This window comes from Cyprinodon tularosa, unplaced genomic scaffold, assembly GCF_016077235.1.
Source record: "Cyprinodon tularosa strain WSP-4 unplaced genomic scaffold, ASM1607723v1 ctg112, whole genome shotgun sequence".
Taxonomy (NCBI): Eukaryota; Metazoa; Chordata; class Actinopteri; order Cyprinodontiformes; family Cyprinodontidae; genus Cyprinodon; species Cyprinodon tularosa.
This window is the reverse complement of record NW_024037916.1, coordinates 1,660,396-1,673,337: the sequence shown is the minus strand read 5'-3', so window position 1 is coordinate 1,673,337 and position 12,942 is coordinate 1,660,396.

Here is a 12,942-nt window from a genome sequence, read left to right as displayed (position 1 = left end):
AAAGTTTGGGGATCACATCTATGGAACTCTTGTGCTTTATCCAGAGCAAGGTGATTGTCATGTACTCTCTCTTTGTTCCCCAAAGTCTTTATAAAACCTCCTTCCATTGATAACAATTGTTCTCATCAGGGTCAAAAAAAACTTTTAAAAAAACAAACAGCTGGGAGTTCTTTCGACAGCTAGACACACTCTATGCTCTAGTGCCGCTGTAGAAGTGTGTCTGAAGTGACTGCTGAGTCACTTGGCAAATTTTAACTCAAAACAAAGGATCTGCAAGACAGTTGTCTTCAAATCTGGCAGTGGTAGAGCAAAATAAGAAAAAAGAATCCAAATAACTGAGGTGACTTTAAAATATGGCTCATTTTCTGTTTTGAATTAAAGGCTATATCTAGTCAGTATATCAGTTGATATATTCCTCACTTAAACATCTTACCCTATCCAGATTGACAGTTTTAGCAACATCTATTTTTGCCAAAGATAGCGACTCAACTGTGAGTTTTGTCCATTTTTTAAGTGCGGCATATTTTCCATTTCAGCACACTTCTGGGTCTGTTAATTCCATCAAAGGTAAACCTGATTAATCACATTCTGATCAACTCTCCCGCCTCTAAGCCTCAGCACACTAAGTGTGTGCCATACATCTCACCATTCTGATATTAACCAACATTTTTACTTAGCTAGACAGACAGACGGATGGACGGACGGACAGATAAATAAAAAAAGAAGATATTTTGTTGAGATAATATATCTCAAATATGTTGCTCATCAGCTGATCAAATGTTTTGGATCACAGCCTTTAATAGCCACAATCTGCACATAATTTGGACTTGTTGTCTTATTCAAAATCCCTTGATATCAAAGGCATGGTTGAGCTGCATATCCAATGTGTCTCACATCATGCTATCCCTGCTGAGTTTGAACAAGGGAAGTTTACAGAAAAGGACATTAGTTCTAGACAGCGGATATCCTTCAGGATTCTGTCTTCAACACTTGGAGCAACTCTCTCCCACTGGTCTCCTAGAAACACTTGCATTAAGCATGCCTGCATAACTGAAGACATCAACAAGAATGGTGGAGCCATTCGTTACCCCTTTTTGGAAACTTTGAATTCTGTTATGAGGGGATTTTTTGAAATTATTATCTTTTTTATTTTATTATGTGTTTGTGTAGGTATGTACGGTATGTATTAGATATATATATATTTGTGTGTATATACATGTACATATGTGCATGTATATATATATATATATATATACACTCACCGGCCACTTTATTAGGTACACCTGTCCAACTGCTCGTTAACACTTAATTTCTAAGCAGCCAATCACATGGCGGCAACTCAGTGCATTTAGGCATGTATACATTGTCAAGACAATCTCCTGCAGTTCAAACCGAGCATCAGTATGGGGAAGAAAGGTGATTTGAGTGACTTTGAACGTGGCATGATTATTGGTGCCAAAAGGGCTGGTCTGAGTATTTCAGAAACTGCTGATCTACTGGGATTTTCACGCACAACCATCTCTAGGGTTTACAGAGAATGGTCCGAAAAAGAAAAAAACATCCAGTGAGCGGCAGTTCTGTGGGCGGAAATGCCTTGTTGATGCCAGAGGTCAGAGGAGAATGGCCAGACTGGTTCGAGCTGATAGAAGGGCAACAGTGACTCAAATAACCAACCGTTACAACCAAGGTCGGCAGAAGAGCATCTCTGAACGCACAGTACGTCGAACTTTGAGGCAGATTGGCTACAGCAGCAGAAGACCACACCGGGTGCCACTCCTTTCAGCTGAGAACAGGCAACTGAGGCTACAATTTGCACAAGCTCATCGAAATTGGACAATAGAAGATTGGAAAAACGTTGCCTGGTCTGATGAGTCTCGATTTCTGCTGCGACATTCGGATGGTAGGGTCAGAATTTGGCGTCTACAACATGAAAGCATGGAACCATCCTGCCTTGTATCAACGGTTCAGGCTGGTGGTGGTGTCATGGTGTGGGGAATATTTTCTTGGCACTCTTTGGGCCCCTTGGTACCAATTGAGCATCGTTGCAACGCCACAGCCTACCTGAGTATTGTTGCTGACCATGTCCATCCCTTTATGACCACAATGTACCCAACTTCTGATGGCTACTTTCAGCAGGATAATGCGCCATGTCATAAAGCTGGAATCATCTCAGACTGGTTTCTTGAACATGACAATAAGTTCACTGTACTCAAATGGCCTCCACAGTCACCAGATCTCAATCCAATAGAGCATCTTTGGGATGTGGTGGAACGGGAGTTTCGCATCATGGATGTCTAGCCGACAAATCTGCTGCAACTGTGTGATGCCATCATGTCAATATGGACCAAACTCCCTGAGGAATGCTTCTAGCACCTTGTTGAATCTATGCCACAAAGAATTGAGGCAGTTCTAAAGGCAAAAGGGGGTCCAACCCGTTACTAGCATGGGGTACCTAATATAGTGGCCGGTGAGTGTATATATGTGTATATATGTATATTTTTTGTGTGTGTGAACATTGGAAAAAGAAACAAGTTTAAGAGGAAGGTTACTCTACTTTAAGTTAATTTAAGTGCAATTAGAGGGAGAGGGGGTATGAATAATCAGGTTTTTTTCTTCATACCCCTTTTCAGACAATTCACATTAATGTCGTGAGTGTATATATGTGTATATATGTATATTTTTTGTGTGTGTGAACATTGGAAAAAGAAACAAGTTTAAGAGGAAGGTTACTCTACTTTAAGTTAATTTAAGTGCAATTAGAGGGAGAGGGGGTATGAATAATCAGGTTTTTTTCTTCATACCCCTTTTCAGACAATTCACATTAATGACTGTCAACTCTCTGCCTGTACATACTGACAGTTTTATTTGGTGGAGGGTTTTATTTCTATTTATGTTCAGGTGAATTAAGTTCATTTCAAAATTAGTGTTTGGTTTAGTTGATGTTAACTTTTTTGTGTGTATTTGGTCGATTCATTTACTGTTGTTTGTCAAATTATCTGTCTGTAATTGTCTGAAATAAATTCCTATTCATTCATTATCAATACATTGCCCACTTAGAAGTTTTAATCTTTTCTGTGGCATTATTAACACTATACTTCGCACTTTAAGATCTATTAGTGAAAAATGCTAATTTAACTGGTTTTAAGATTTGGATTAGGAATTATAATCTAAATGATTTACTGCTATAAGAATTATAATCTGTCTAAATTAGTTACTGCTATAAGAATAGGAGATTTTTTTTTTATACCATTTAATTTACCTTGGTTATCATGGGAATAAATTGACTGCATTAGTGTTCATGGACCTGATCAATATCCGCTGATGGTCAACAGAATCCCCTCATCCCTAGGTGCTTTTTGAGATAAACGGGATCACATACCATCATTCCACTGGTTTTCTAAGTTCAGCCTACATGAATCAAGCAATCTAACTCAGCCTAACTCTACAAAATCCTGATATTTCTCCCCATCCTGCTAATCGCAAAAAAATGACAGATGAGAACTGTAGTAAATGGGATTGCTGTGGGACTTCTCTTATTAGGTTAAAGATTTTTAAAAAATGTTTCATGGAAAATGAGCTGTTTAAGTGGAATCCAGAGCTTGATTATGCAGTGAAATACAATTCTAGCTGAGGTATTGAGATGAGCTGTGAAACGAATGGACCTGATCTCAACTGAGGAAAATTTCTTTGAGATAAGCAGCAATGGTTGGAGGAGAGTTGTTTTCAGCACCGCTCAAGAGATAAGGTGAGGTGAGTGAGATCTCACCAGAGGCGAGAGGCTTGCTCTCCACTCTGCTGAAAATGAATGGCTGATCTGTGTTTTCACACACAGATGTGTTGTTAAAGCCCCTTTGGTTGTTTACCTTCAAAGGCTTTTAAAACTCAAGGACCGCAAAAGAGCTTTTTGAAGCAATCTCTCCTGTTGTTTCAACAGAATGCCTCTTAACTTGCATATTGGGCTGCATCCTGCTGCTTCAGAGATGGAAAATTAAACCTGGAACCTGTTTTCTGCTGAGGAGATTACACTCTTACATGCAGGACATGCTGTAAACATAAGAAATATGCAATATTTAATTCTGCTGGATTTTGTTACTTTAAAGATGGATTCAGTCTCATTATGTTCCCATTTGTTCATTGTCATAACAAAAAGCCTTTACCAATGTGAAATTTTGCTAAGAAGCTACAAGACAACACAGGAAATGCTTTTGATTGGTGCAATGTACCATATCAAACCCAATACGTTTCAGATGACTGCATGTAAGAGGAGATTCTCAGAAAGGGAATTGATGAAAGGATTATTTGGCAGCTGCTTATACTGGGAAAGATGTTATGAAACCCATACACCCAACTGTCCTTAAAACACACCAAGAAGCACCAAACAAAGCAGTGTCTAAATGCATATCCACGCCTCACCTTGCTGGGGAAACAAAAATTCCCAATAGAAACCTCCCAATAGGACACATATTAGACAGGGCTGACACCTTTAGGATATCTCCCCATAACCGTATAGCTGAGAAAGAGCACCAACCGTCAAAAAAGGCTTTGATTTGACTATAAAATTACATTCTGTGTCAAAAACATGTCAATCTGAGACATAAGATGTCATAACTGAAGTTTTAATGAACTCATAAAATAGTCAGCAATCACTGAGAAAATGCACAAGCATTTATCAGCATGCTTAAATACAAAAGTCTAAAATACCAGGACGACTACCCTGCTGTCAGCTTTTGTATCTATATTTTCTTTGAATCATAAAATCTGGGGCATATTTTTTTACTCTACTGCAGAGTCTGGGAAGATTCAGACTGAAAAAAATAAGTCTACAGAAAACATTGGAATCAGACATTGAGTGAGGACATAGGAGGAGGGCGGTTTTCAAATACTGTGGCATGAAAAACATATTTCTATTTCCTCTGCTTTTGCTTCTCTGTAACACTTTTTTTATACCATCAAACCAATTTTACCATCAGAAAAAAATGCCTGAAATATCTGAAAGCCTGTAAATAAATAAATTAGTATCTTTTGGTCATGATTTTATCTATCTTATTTAAATTCAGTAGTTTTATCAAAATGCTACCCACCCTGGTTCTACTTAGAGACAGAATTCCCCTCCCATCTCCAAATGTTATGAAATATAAGAAAAGAAAGACTAACGTCAACATCTATTTGTCTGGAAAGGGTTACAGTCATTTCTAGGTGAATCACTATGAGAAATTGAGAAAACATAGAACTGTGATGAACCTTAAATACTCCAGAATAACAGCTAAAACACCACAATTATCCTTAAGTCAGTGTTCATGAGTCACAGTGAGAATGACACTTGGCAGAAAGGACATTATGAAGGAGAGTTCAAAGGTGTCACGGTTTGGCACTTTTGGTTTTGTTTAAGTTTTCTTTTTGAGGTTTCATAGGTTTTATATACATTTTCTGATTGTATTTGAGTTCTATGTATTCTTGTTTACCCTCTGTGCCCTCTTGAAGTCAGACTTCTTCCTCTACTTCCCTTCTAGATTCTTCTGTCCAAACCTGCTCCCAGTCAATTGATTTCCCCAGTCTTTTTTCTGTTTGACATATATACTCCTCCTCTCAGGTTACTGTTTGCTGGTTCCTCTTCTTCTTTTTTTTTTTTTTGCCATTATTTGTGTTTTCCCTGCTGTGTCCTGAATTTTGGTTTTCGGTATTTCGTTTGTGGATTTTTGCTATTGTTGCAATCATTTGGATAATTAAATCTGAAGAGACAACCTCAGCTCCCATCTCTGCATTTGGATCCTCTTAAAACCCCCACGCAACCTGACAAAAATGTTTAACATTATTAGACCAAAAAAAACCCACAGAGCTGTCTCACATTTGTCAAAAAAAAAAATCGTATTAATCCTGAAGATTTTGGGAAAACATTAAAAACTAACAAGGGAAAATGCTAAATATCTGTAAAGTGCTAATCCTTTTAACGACAAAGAACAGCTTTCCCGAAAAATATCTTCCCCCTAACGGATCCAACACTGTTAGTACTGTGATGGTCCAAGGCTGCTTTAAGCAACTGGATGACCTCGTATAATTAATGGTGCCATGGGTTCTGCTAAAAAATAAAAAATAAAAGGAGAATGTCTGGCTATTAATTTTTTATCTTAAAATTAAGGAAACAAAGATCTAACCTAAACCAGCAAGTTAATTATGAAACAAAAAAACTACGTTTTGTGGCATGGCCCAGTGGACGTCCAAACTTCAATCCATTTTAGATGCTGTTGGGATAAAACCCACAATGGGGGCTGATATGAACTGATTCTGCAAAGAAGATTGGGACAATTCCACAATTCCACCAAAAGATTTATTACTGCAATGCCTTGATAAAACATCTGTGCTCGTTATGACGTTTATCGGGAGAGTAATTTTCACAAAAGGCAGGATTACCGTAAGTTAAAAGAAACCGCATTACCTTAATAATATCAAATAAATACTATTTAAATTTAGTCAGGTTATCATTGTGTAATATGTAAATATGGTGATCTATAACATAAAAGTGCAACAGTGCAGTTAAAAAAGAAAAGTAAAGGGGAAATTACTTCCAGCACCACTGTAGGATGTGATTTAGGAGCTACACATGAAGACAAACACGCTCCGTAGAGAAGAGATGAGGCAAACAAAATTAAAGCAAGGATTAAGGGCGGGGAAGAAGGCTTAATAGTGGTAGATTATAATAGCATTACAGCCTGGTGAGACACAAGTACAAACAGCAGGCTTGAGGTCTGTGGGATGCTGGGACTAAAAGTCAGCAGTTGACTCATACAGAAACTAAGCGGAGGGGCGAAGATCTTAAGGCTGCTTCTTAGCTGTGAGGAGAATAGAATGTTCCGATGATTCATCCGCCGAGGGGTTTTAACCTTTGTTGATCAGATCATTATCTGGCAACTGCTGGTGGCCATAGCTAAAAGATCATTTCAAATCCATAGTGGCTGTGTGACCTCGTTATTTGATAAAGAATCTATGCATTTCTGACTTTTTCATTAGTCTCCTGCTGGGCATAATGTAATCATTTAAATGTGTCAACAATACTACAAATTATTACATTAAGACACCAGTGATAAAAGAACACATTATTCTAAAAATTCTAAGGTCATCCGAAGATGGACAATACTGAACTTGTATAGCCACTATCAGTCATGTCGGTGCTGACTTTAGGCTAAAGAGCCGGTTATAATTCTCAGCCAGTTACAAGATATGCCTGGCATAATTAAATGTTTCACAGGCTGTAATCATTAAAGCATGTAGGGGAGGTCTTCCATCTCGAAGGAGTGTTCATGACAATGTCTGTAAAGGGTCACATTTAAGCCGTTTTAGTTTTAATACCTAATGGAGATTTTTTTCTCTTTGATACTAATCAAACTCTAAGTTTAAGCGTAGGTATAAAAGTGGCTGTAAAGATGCCCTTAAAAAGGCATATCTACCTCCCCTTTTGTAGTCACTGTTTATATGGTGCTTTGAACAATCTACTAAGAAAGACCATCCTTGGAAAAACCTGTGTAATCATTCTTTTTATGTGATTCTTGTGCAATTATATAAGATTTGAAGGAAAGGTCTGTTCTATTTGTTTAGAATATTCTTGCTTGCTTCCATAGTCTGCTGTATGAGATAAACAAAACAGCTAAGCATGCATGAAAGCATGTTTTTAATCAATCAAAACTCCATGGTGTGTCACAAGGTTAAGCAGAGGCATCTGGCAAGCTTTGAACTACAAATGTCTTCAAAAATGCTGACTTTTCTTGGTAACTGAAAGTTAAATTTTCCAACTTCACTGCTGAAAAATGTCCACAAGGCAAATGGACCTGCTGAAGTCAGAATGAACTGATCTGTAGAACACAGTGAAAGTATAGTGTAAGCTACTGATTACCACTTCTGAAAGTTGTCTCATCATCATCCGTGGAAGATAGTGTGCTAAACACTTGATGACCTTGCTGTTTTGGTGCTTTATCTATTAAAAGGTATAGAAATAAACAGAAAAAAATAGTAAAACCAAAATTATTATACGCAGAGTTCCATGATCTGAATTTCAAGAAAAAACAAATATAACATGAAGCAAAATATCGTGTAATCCATAATAAAATCATTGAACATTTTTAACCTCTTTTTATGGAAAAAAAAAAAAAAAAAACCAGCTATAGCAGTGCTTCAGGAGCTGGTACTTTTTATTTATGGTGGTAATCCTAAAAATATGCCTGTGTTTGCTATAAGAGAAAATTGTGTAAGCAGATGTACAAGATGCATTTGCATTTACATTATTATGCTGGTTGGTGGCTAGATTTCTGTCCCTGTGGATGGAACTTCTTTATAAACAAGTGGGGGGAAAAAATAATACAAAAAAACCCAAAACTTATTGTTGTTGATATTCTGCTGGAAGGATGCTGTTATAATGGAAATGTTAAAGGAAATCCAGAGAAAACAGCAGTCTCAGACATTATATTAAGACTTCTCCAGATTACTACAAAAACTGCACTGCAATGTACTTTGCATATAAAACAAGGCACGCCTATATGCAAATTAAATCCACATTATAAAGGGATAGTTTAATCTTCTGATATGGATGATATTAAATCCTTTCTACATCAAGACTGCTTTCAAAGTTAGGTACTGCTGCCCCTATCCTCAGACTGCAGTGGCTGGGAAACACTTTTGTGATGACACAGCTTCGCCCTTATTAGCTTCGCTTATCTCCTTTAGTTATTTATCCCAAAGGGGAGGTTTTTTATTCCATCTTTAAGAAGTTCAGTCTATTCTCATTTGAGCATCATTGAACACATGATTTTTGTCAAAGATTAAAATATTGGTCGGTTCGAAAAGCGGTTCTGGTCATATTGAAGCACTGTCATTTTCAGATACACATGTCCAAAATCGAAGATAATGAATATGTGTCTAGCCCTGAAGTGTTTTCAGAATAAATATCTTTATTAAATTATTTGTGATAGGTGTATAATATTGTATATTTTGTGGAAGACCCTGATCCTTTAAAAAAACAAACCAAATGTGAATGTGAAGGCATTCTGACTTGTCTCATGAAATGTGCAAATCCTAGCAACACCTTGTGCAGTGAAGCCTAATGTGTAAACTTTGGAGCCTTGGTAAAGTGGCATGCTTTTCTCCAACAGCTGTAGTGTGTAAAGAAGTCCTGTTCAATTTACATCTGTCTGTCAAACCAGCCTGCTGAGTTACCACGGTAGCAGGTCCTGCCCCGGGCAACGATGAAGGCTGTACTGCTTATTCGGGCTCAGTAGCTCAGACTACAGTGCTAATGAGGTTTATTTTCCTGGTTATGTTGTGTTCTGTGAGGCAGTTTAACTGTTTTTGTTCTATTTTTTTACACCTGAACCCTGCCAAGTAAACAGCAGAAATTCTTCAAAACATTAAGCAATGAAGAAATCTAATAATATCACTTAGAAATCATGAGAGATTTACCCTTCATCATCACCATTTCCCCTTAACAGCCCTAAAGAAAATATTGACCACATGTCAAATCAATGCAGTCAACACAACCTTTTTGTAATCGTATTGCCAGTTTATTTTATTTATACTGTTTAATCAATAAAAAGAGGTGTTATGACACCCATCATTAATCAGTGAGAAAGCTGATTAGATATTAGTTACCTTATAATAAAACCAAGGTCTGGGAGCCTTAGGGTTCTTTACAGTATCTTAGCTTTTCTTAGCATCACCCTCTTCTGGACTGAGATCTCTGATGTTTCTCCAGGTATCTGTTGGAGCCACTTCTCCAGCGTAGGGGTTACTGCCTGAGTAGAGCACTCTGATGATCACGAGCACACCCTCCAGGTTCTTTCTGGTTCCTCCTCAAGTCCCTTATTTCTCAGGTTCTTTTTTCCTGATGTCTTCATCTCTTTGGATAGCCACATTGATTTACACAACTGTCCTTTGCTGCCTATGTCCAATTGGTTGGAGATTACCATTTTGTCTTTTTGTATCTCACAGGATATAATCTGTCAATCTCCATCACTTTTTGACATAGGGTCTTCAGTTTGTATTTTACACAGATGTTTCCCTACACTACACCCACCCCCTGAATATGGGGTGGGTGTATGGTGAATACTCCTTCACTGCCAGTGTCTTACACCCAACTGTGAGATGGTGGATTGTTTCTGGGGCCTCTTTACATAACCTGCACCAGGGATCTTGAATGCTCTAGTGCTCAAGTTTTTTTGTCTTTCAGTCCCGACCTCTCTAGCCATTTGTAGGATTTGATCATAGCCACTTCAGTTATCCATAAGAAGTACATTAGTTCCTTATCTTCCAGCTTCCAATGTCTGACACATTTACTAAATGCGCTTCATTCACTGGAGGAAGCTGCCTGAATCTTGGAGAGTGGTTGTTTTATCTTTAATGGTGACTGATGCTCACTAGGTCTCTCCCTCCTCTTTGTACTTATTGTATAGTCTGTGGATACTGATTATGAGTCAAATTTACCATGCATGGTGAGTATCTTTCATGTTTTAATACCAGTGGCCAGCATTTCCTCTTTTGGCAAACTTATTACCCCATCAAGGTATCTGATTAGCAGTGAGGCATAGCTGCTGGGGGCCAAGACCTTGTTCTCTTTATTGAGCTGACTTCTTAGAACTTGCCCTAATCGTCACAGGCTGTTGCTGCTTTCCTTGTGGCCATTTGCCTGTGGTATTCTGAGGTACCTATAACTCTCCTCTATACCTGCTATTCCTCCTTTTGAGGGTGCAATCCCCTCTTTTCTGTTGAGCGGAGCTGGTCTTTTAGCTTCTCCAATGTTTTCACCACTGCCTTTTTGCGCCTCTGTCATGTGTCAATCCATGTGCCCACTTATCTTTGCCACTATGATACTGGACAGGAGCTTTCATGTTGTGAAGGGGCTGATTAAGAGTTGTCCCCTTCTGGCGGTCTTTCATTTTCTTCACTGTCAAGCCCTAGGCCTGCCATTCGGAGTGGGTCCCATTCTTTAGCAGTTGCTTGATTTGTGCTGCAAGGAGCAATATATAAATATATATGCATATATGTTACTATAAATGCACTATCCTACACCTTGGTGAAGAAGTCCACAGGCCTTGCATTTCTCTAGCAAAAAAAGTGATAGCATATAATCATAGGAATAAGTGGCAGAAAACATGTGACAGGAGGTAAAAGTAGAGGAATAATTGCAGCCTTTAGAGCCAGTGTTAAGCCAGTTAATGCTTAACAAATAATGTAATATCTCGCCTCAAATAAAGCACAAAATGCATATGTAGGTCAACATCATTTACAAACCACCATAATCTGTCATAGTAGAATTTGTATTTAAGAATTAAGTTTGTAATTATGGCCACTTTTCATCCTCTTGTCACCGTCCTCATTCAACCCTGTGATTGTTTATCTCTTGGGTGCAGAAAATACTTTTTATGGTGCTTCTCAAATTAACTTGTACAGTTTTTAAACTCAACAGGCGCAAATAGGTCTCTTTTTATAATGGGAGATTGAGTCTCAGGGGGAATAATTCAAATAAATGCAGAACTTTTATATTCAGTGTATACAGGGTCTGGGATGTTGTGGAACTTTTCATTTTTTAAACATCCTGACAGCCATATTAGAGCACATGGCTTAGTGAACTCTTAATATCTGGTCAATTACAAATACTACATTTGGTGGGTTTTGCCATGAAATTTTACAACTGGAATTAAATTCTACCTTTTAAATATTCTTTTAAAACATCCAAAGCATTTAGCCAAAACAAACCACTTGCATTCATGTGTCTTTATTCGTTTTTTTAAAAAACAAAGTGGCAACAAATCTGATTTAATTTGAAGTATGCATCAAAAATTATGTAATATTTTATAACTGACCTGACCTGAAATGTTATGTTATTCGTACATTTTAGGTTGCATTTGTCCCCAAAGTAGATGTGTTTTAGGTTTTCCACCGTTTTTCTCTTCCTAGGTAATAGCAGCGAAGTTATCACCGCTTCTTTGTTGGTGTACGTCCGGTTAAATATAACCTTGATCTATCTTGGTCAGACTATCAGGAGAAGTTGCTGAGCACCCCGAGTGAGTGACCCCTTTCACTTCAACTTCAACATGCTCTTATCGCTACCATACAATGGGTTTTTTTTTTGTGTCAGATTCTTATCAAAAAATAATCCATTTTGTTTTGGGGGTCAGTCTCTATTCCTTGACATGATAGAAAACATGAAGAATAAGTGACTGAGAACAATAGGAATCCAAAGACAATATGACAAAGTATTTATAAGATGGATATTAGGAATCTGCTATTAAAAAAAATGCTTCTTATTCATGTTTTCGTTCAGCTCTAGTACTTTTTAAGATGAAAAATAATTACTTAAAACTACAAAAACTTTTTTCAATTTGATATCCTTATTTGCTATTTGAAACTGGTGAACCAAAACTGCCCATTGTGACGGCAAATTCTACAGAAGCACTTGTATTTTGTTATTGTGCCTTATGTTGACCTTAGTCATTCCAGAAGCAAGATGATCACATGTACCGAGTTCTATTGCCAAGACTTCACATCCAAGTCAATTTCACAGCTCAGCTCTAGTGAGTTTTTCTCCATTTCGTCTCTTTCAAACTCAATTTCAAAGAGGTGTGGGAGACAGCAGTGGCCTTGCTGTTGTTCGATCACATTTTCTCATTAATTTAAAGCCACTGAAGATGCCTTCCGATTAAGACATGAATAATGAATGGATCTTTTCGTCTCCTTGCGGTAGGAGAAGCCCCATTTAATTCACTGCCTATCCAAGTATATTAGGGGTACCACTTCTCAATAATTAAAAAAAAGAAACATCAGAGTCAGAAATGTGACAATGTTGTTTTGAACATTATAAACAGACAGTCAGGATGAGTTTATAGCTATGTTAAGCAGCATCAGGGCAAAACCTTTAACCATAGAATAATGCTTATGTTTGGATGTGCCTCAAATAATATG